Genomic DNA, 7,895 nt, shown 5'->3' on the forward strand with positions numbered 1-7,895 from the left:
ATTTATCCTCTTGTAGGGAGGGGAGAGAAAAACATGTTTACAATCTCCACCGCCTGCGCTGTAGATGACAACCCATTCGCTACATTTTTCGGGGCCGGGTAAACAAAACATTTACTGTTGCAGAAAACAATCCCTGATAGTGAATAATTGGTTTAATACAGTGTTGTCAGAGGTAGAGCTGTCCTTGTGTTTGTCCAGGCTCAGCTGGCTGCACCTCCTCACCCTCATCTCTCACTGTCCCGCTGCTTCACCAAGTCACAGGAGCAGAGGAGGACAAAATCAAAATAATGATGTGCTGTGTGTCTAACAGCACCACCAATCTCATCGCCCTCACACATGATGATGTATAGCCCCCCATTCAGCGCGAGGCCGCAATTTGTTGTTGTGGAAATTACAAAAATACTCACGCATGTTGTAAGAAGACGGAAAGTTTCATCAAAGTGACACCAGTGTGATCATTATTGGGGTAATTTTAGAACCGTGACGTACACGCTGAGCTAAGCTGCTCTTATTTACGTACCCCATTAACATGCTCTCATCTCTATTTAAAAAATGACCGCAACTGTAAGACAGAGAGCCCGCTGGCTGCTTATGTCACCCCGTCCAGCAAGCACCCACCACGACTGATGAAGTTTTAAATTATGTCTTTGTAATTAAAAAGGTTCACAGTGGCGATTTTTGTCCTGCAGTAAGAGAGAAACGCAGAGGCGAGTAGATGGTCAGGAATAAATCAGAGCGCCGGAGGTCAGTGTGACCGCAGAACAGTACAGTAGCACCTCTATGATAAATACCCCTTGTTAAGAATGGCTTAAATGAAGCAGAAAGATGTGTGTTGAAGATAATGACTGTTATTATGGAAGTGTTGAGTAAGCCGAGTGGGAAGATGCACTTTATATCAATGAGCTTGAAGATGTTGGAAAGACCCGTTTAACATTCGGCTCCTCGGTGCAGAAAGTACAAGAAGTGATGATGAGGAGAGGAACTGGAACCTCCCACACTCTGTACTGAGCTGTGCAAGGAATTTGCCTTAATTATGGAAGCGACAATGTGTCCAATTCATTTGGCTTAGGTCTGTGAATATGACTGCACTTCAAACAACATGGTGCTGCTAGATTTAGGAGAGCAGAGCAAGGGGAAATTTAAAAAGTTTCTCCCCCCTTCCACAAAACTTTAGACAATTCATTCTTCCACAAAGGTGCAGCATTGTCTGTGTAGGGGAGACCGGGGATGGTTGTAGGGATAACATTAGAGTTATGTGATCAATATCATGTGTACCCACTCACTCCCTGACATTGCATGTGAACTTGCATGGCTGTATCAATATGTGTTTAGGTTTTACAGCCAAAAAAACATTTTTTTAGGTCAGAAACTAAGCCTAAATTTTTGACTAGTATCGATACCGTTGAAGTATGAATTAGGTAACTTGTATAAGATGAAAGAGCAGGTTCTTAGGTGAAATATGAGTCATTTCATCAATGTTTATTTCAAACCACTATGCTGGTGCAGCTAATCAAACAGTGGCTGACAGGGGTGGGGATGGTTGTAACACCTTTTATCTTTGTTGTTTATGATATGAGCTGCTTCCAACCTCCTGCTGAAGGTTTTTTCATTCATACATGTTCACTATTTATCGGTATTATGGTATTAAGATGTTCTTTAAGACAGCTTTCTAATGTTAGGGTTAGGGTTAGGCCACACCACTGTCACTGTTCTTCATTTAGCCGTCAGTGATGAGTTATTTTTGTTCATACTGAACCACAGAAAGATGCTTTAGTGTTGGAACATGCACAATAAACTTACATAGATGCATGTTTTTTTTGGTTTGGTGTCAGTTTTTAGTTTTTAATCTCACTGTTAATTTACCCCATGTTGTGTTACAACCTACGCTGGTAGTTGGGTGGGTTGTAACAGTGGCACTCCTTGCATTTGACATCAAATAGTGAATTCTGTGATATAGTTTGAGAAGTTTGAGGTACTGCTATTTGTAGAGAACAAATGAAGGTACTCTTTGTCAAAATTTGGGAGTCCTACCATGAACAGCTGAGACAAAAAGTGTTACAACCATCCCGGTCTCCCCTATGTGTTTATGTTACAGAGACTGGTCTGCCACAATCCATGGGTCTGAGGTAACTGAAGGACAAATTTTAATGGATGTATTTTTTGTCGATCATTGAACTGAAACAGACACCAGCTGTTATATGTTCGGTCTTATTCTTAGCTAACTTCACAGGTGGCGCCTCAGCTGCGTGTAGGTATATTAGCTAAAACATTACCAATCAGCCATAACATTCAAACAGGTGACTGGTTTTAATGCTGTGACTGCGATGTGTATTGTCTCCTGAGTCGAGCTGAACCATTAAGCCATGGGAAATAAAAATAGAAACTAATGCAAGATTAAGTTTCAAATGAAATTACTAATGATTCTGAATGAGCGATTTTTAATGGACCAGAGATATTCTCTAACCCCGTTTCATTGTTGTGGCTCATCGATGTAATTTTAGTTATGTACATGCAGCTTTGTGGTCTTTTTTTTTGCTATCAGTAAACAGCTTGTGTGTGGATGGTAGCGACTGCAGTTACATCTACAGGCACCGTTGATTGGGTCATAACAATTAACACTGATTAGTAGCGGATGGAGAAGTGATTCATCATTGATGTCACACTCTCCAAAATATCAACATAGCAGAGTGGCGGCCCACTGCTGTCGGGATCTGACTCTCAACTAAGTAGACTGATGACGGGGAGTGGTGGGGAGTGGTGGGGGGCTGAGGGGGGGGGCTGTGAGCGGTGATCAGCCCGGTGGAGCTGGCTGCACGGCCCTGTGTGGCTCTGTGTGTGCCTTCGTCATCTCACTCACATCCGTCTCCAGTTCGGTCCCACCGGCTCCATCCACCCGCCTACCATCTATGTTTTTGTACCTTTTTACTTCTGCAGAAAATCTAAGCAGACATGCAGGGACAGGAGCAGAGTGGACTCTTTAATTCCAATACGCTAATTAAAATCTGAAAAACCAGTTAAACCACTGAGATGAAAATACATCTGGCCCTCTATTTACTGCTCTGCTGTCCAGACTGAATCTCTAGTCACCAACTCTCACAGAGAAAAAAAGTGAAAGAAGAGCTACACTTTAATGTTGCAGTTGTTCTATTTCATGTATTTTTTCTACAAATCATCATTAATTAATCCTCAGTTTACTATTCGCTTCTTGTAAAACGTGGTACAGGGCAGATGTTATGATGTCTCCCGGTGTGTTCTTAGCACTCCAGTCGAGTGCATAAGCTCTGGGGCTGATTTTTATTCCCACTTCATCATCCCTGAATATTAAGGGATACTGAGAAGTGCAGACACTAATATGGGTTATCAAGAGCAGAAGCAGGTCAGCAGTAGGAACTATCTGTGACTGTAAAGCAAGAAATGCATGCATGCGTGTGTGTGTGTGTGTGTGTGGGGAGAAACAACCTTTTGATTTTAAGTTTACACCTCACACTTCCTGGTGGTTAAAAGAACTTCTCAGAAATAGAGGTAGAAAAAAGTTTGTGTGGAGCCCCCCATTGAAGTTTGCATTCAGTTTGAAATCCGTACCACTCCTGAGGCATCTTCTTGCATTATTAGTGCCGTCAGCAGAAATCGTCATCTGCTTCGTTCTTCCATCTCCCCCTCACCTGTTGTTTTTATCATTAAAAAGAACAGCAGCGCTCTGTCTCTGCTGTTCTCATGCAGGCTGCAGTCCATGACCCAGGAATGTCACCTCAGCTTTTTGATGTGGCATCGGTGACAGCTCTGCTACTGTAGCACACACACACACACACACACACATTCTGTACATACATGCATACATACACAAACACAGTCTGCCTCTCTCCGGAGTCCCAGCTGTGCACCAACACTTTAACTCCGGCATCTGTCAGGAGTGCTGGAGGAAAATCTATGTTTTTCTAAAAAGGCTGCAGCGTTTCTATTGAGTTTCCTGTTTTCGCTGTGCGATACCAGTGTTGTTCTGGTCTCTGTTTATTGATGGAGCAGGAGAGATATCCCTGCTTCCTATTTGGCAGAACAAACATTTGCTGTAATTGATGCTGGCAGGAGCAGAAAGTATTCAATAAAAAAAGTATTGTTCTCCCCTTGGGTTTAAGATAAATTTTTCAGTTTTAGATTCGACCGACTAAGGATGACGCGTCGCAAAAATGAATAATTTTTGAATATATAATTGCCAATATCAAAAGTGACCCGTATAAGAAAGATTCTCCATCCCAGTCAGGTAGTGTACGTCCAAATGAATTAAGCTGAAACTGCTTGGCTCATCACATGTATTAATGATGTTTCAGCGATGGATGCTCTTTCTGTCTCCATTAGTCAAAAAAAATGTAAAAATTGGTTGAGCATTTTCAAACCTACAAGGATGGATGAACACTTAGTAGAATTTATAGCCTCCTCACTCCTGACAGCCATAATGACTTATGCAAATTGGAGGTTAAGTGCTGAGATGAGGCTCTTCAGCTGAAAAAAGAAAAGAAAATATAGAGAGATGCATGTACAATTAAAGATGGATGGAAGATGGAGGGAAAGAAGGACAGAAGGATAAACTGTGTGCACTTGACATTTGTCTTTATTTGTTGTGTGTGGGATATGCTGAATGTGTGTTACCATGGAGCTATAATCAATATGTCCTACTCTGGAGATCTCTATAAATAGATGAGAAGAAATTAATTTTAAAATGAAACAGATTCTCCACAGACTTTGTCTATCACAGTGCATCTGCACAATAACTATAGAGATAAATATTAAAAGAAAGTGGATGGGAGCTGTCACTTTACATTTAATTTGATCTCACTGTGATATTTTTTTGCACAAAAGAGAGACAAATACAGTGACAAAAAGATCAAAAATAAAGTTCTGAGAGGGACCACAGCCTGACGATTTAGTGGGTCACTGCAGAGATGTTTAATGTTTTGAGGGCTTTGTTATAGCTATCACATAATGAGCAGAAAAGATGCCACTTCTGTTATTGTTTTCAGTGTGACAAGGGCTCTAGGTGTATAAAAGGTAATGACAGTGTTTTTTAACCAAAGTCTTTTCACTGTGCTCTTGCCAAAACTCCTCCGTGCTTACTAGTGAGTTTCCTAATCTTACCCAGTGCCTGATAAGCAGCCATGAGCTGCCTGGTGAATGGGGCTCATCTGTGGCAGATTAATGTCCAGCTGTACTCCCTGCACCACACTGTGAGAGGGATGAACAAAGAGAGCAGAAAGTAGAATGACATTGTAAAGAGGGAAAGATTGACTGTTAGGGCTTGGAAATTGGGTAAAAAAATATAGAGAAGGAGCAGAGATTGAGAGAAGCATAGAAAAACAATTTGCCTCTGAGGGGGAACGGGATGAACAGATAAGGGGCTGGTGAGGATGAAATGTTGAATGACAATACGTACAGGTAGGAGTGCAACAGGAAAATGTAAGAGGTCCCTGACTCTGAATTTATTACTGTGCTTTCTGTTCAGCAGGAGGCGAGGCAGGGTGAGCTACAACATCCCCTGACCCTTTTTTTCAGGTTTGACTTCTGTATAGATGGCCTTAGAGTCACCCCACAACACAAACACACACACAAACACACACACACGTTTGTGAATTAATAAAAAAAAAAACACACACACACACACACCAAACTAGTGGTTCTCTTGCGTAACAAGGGTCCAAAAGCCACATAAAAAGTTTTATACTTTCATCAAACACAGGCTGTGGAAAAGAGGTGAGATATAGCCCCAGAGGCAAAAGAATGCATTAAGGATGTATTTAAAAATGAGCGCCGGTTTGTGTGATTAATCATCTTCCCATAAAGTGACAGCCCATGTGCGTGTAATGGGACAGCTGGGATTTCACTCAGTAATTACTGTTTTATTGAAAAATCTATATGTACGAGGAGCAATTACACAGGTTACAGCGTAAACTGTTTGTTTTCCAGTGTATCAGTGTTCAGATCATGCATCAGCTCGGGAAATATGTTTTCTGTTCTTTTGAGAGACTGAGCATTAAATGAATTTGATATGCAGAGATATACACATGTATTACAAGGATATTAAAAACTTCATAGTAATATTCCCAGGAGAACAAAAACGGTTTAAAAAAGTTTTTTAAAAAAAGAAACTTTTAGTGGCTACACTGAATTATAAAGTTTTCAACTACTTGGATACTTTACTAGTTTGGTAGATGGAGAGTCCAGTTAAATCAGTTTCCAACTTTCCACAGAAATATCTAGCCTACTGGTTGTTTGGGCACTTCAGAGACTTCAGACAGTTTCTCTCAGCACAAACCCCTCACAACACAACTTGGAGTTTTCACAGTCTGGTCTTTGTGCAGGTTTAATACAATAAGAAATGGTTCATGAACTTAGGAAGAACTGCTAACAGCACTTTCTCTTTATGCTAAGCTAACAACTGGCTACAGTGTTTTTCCCCAGACTCGAGCTGTCAATCTTATCAGATAGCTGGATAAATGTATGAACCCATAACTTCTAATTAAAAGAGGGAAAATAAAAGATTTACAGTCGCATCTCAATAAAATAGAATATCATGGAAAAGTTTATTTAGGTCAGTAATTCAATTCAAGAAGTGAAACTAATACATGATATAGATGCATTTAATTTCTTCTAATTGTAATAATTATGGCTCATTCAATGAAGACCCAAAATTCAGTATCTCAAAATAATTTAAAAATCAGAAAAGACCGATTGAAAAATTTTTTAATATGGAAATGTTGGCCTTCTGAAAAGTATGTTCATTTATATGCACTCAACAGCCAGTACAGTACTTGGTTGGGGCTATTAGACTTACTACTACTACTAGAACTACTGAAATTGACTTTTCCTTGATCTTCTAATTTATTGATATGCACCTGTATATCATTTTTAATCAAGTACAGCAAACAAAAGCTGAAATGATGATACTGGCTAACGGAATAATGCTAAATGATGATGAAGAAGGCTAATGAAATGGTGTTAAATTGTGATGTAGTCTATATAACATTGTCATTACAAGCTACTAACACTGATTAAGTCAGTTTGTATATAATTTAATCCCAACCCACTCCTACTTCAGGTACATAAATACACAAACAGGCATACATAACATCAAGTTGTAACTCTACTTTATTCAAGTGCACCAAAGTCCCACAGATCATGTGAGCAACACTTCTCTAAGATGTGACAAAATGCATTACATCATAAGACCAAATCATTGCACACCCACTGACTCAGTTAAGGATCTAATTTTTTTTTTTCCAAAGAACCATAATACTGGAGTTTGATCCACAGCCAGTGATTAAAAAGAGCTTAAACATGACATTTTTCTTTCGGAGATGTGGTGGTGCTACAACACACTGCCATGCCTGTTGCTTAGTAACTGGTCCTGCAACTCATCTTTCCATCGCTGCATGCACTAATGTTGGAGAGAGCTTTATTCCGAGTCAACATATCTTAGTTCCACTAATAGTAGTTGAAACAGCACATCTCTTGAGTGTGTGTGTCACTCCGATGACAGTAATGATGAAAGAAAACAGGAAGGATGTTTTTTTCTAACAGGTTCCTCCCCAGTTGCACTTGAGTGAAGAGTCTCAGCCTTATCAAAGGGTGAAAATAAACGGATAAACTGCAGGACATCCTCACTGTGGGAAAGTCAAACAGAGGCTTTCCTGTGACCATTGATCTTTTTTCAAATGCCCCAACTGGTTCTATTGTTTGATGCATATTAAATTAATGGTATTTATTTTCTCATGTTTGCTTAACTCTTGTTAAAAACCAGTGGGAGGAAATCGCAGCAAAGGTTTACAGCTGTGTGTATGAGCAGATCAACTGTTCAACAAAGTAGCAAGATAAAACTTGCAACACAAAGCCATGATTAATTAATT

Source organism: Trachurus japonicus, chromosome 20 (genome assembly GCF_045865225.1).
Source record: "Trachurus japonicus isolate A0001 chromosome 20, Traja_1.0".
NCBI lineage: Eukaryota > Metazoa > Chordata > Actinopteri > Carangiformes > Carangidae > Trachurus > Trachurus japonicus.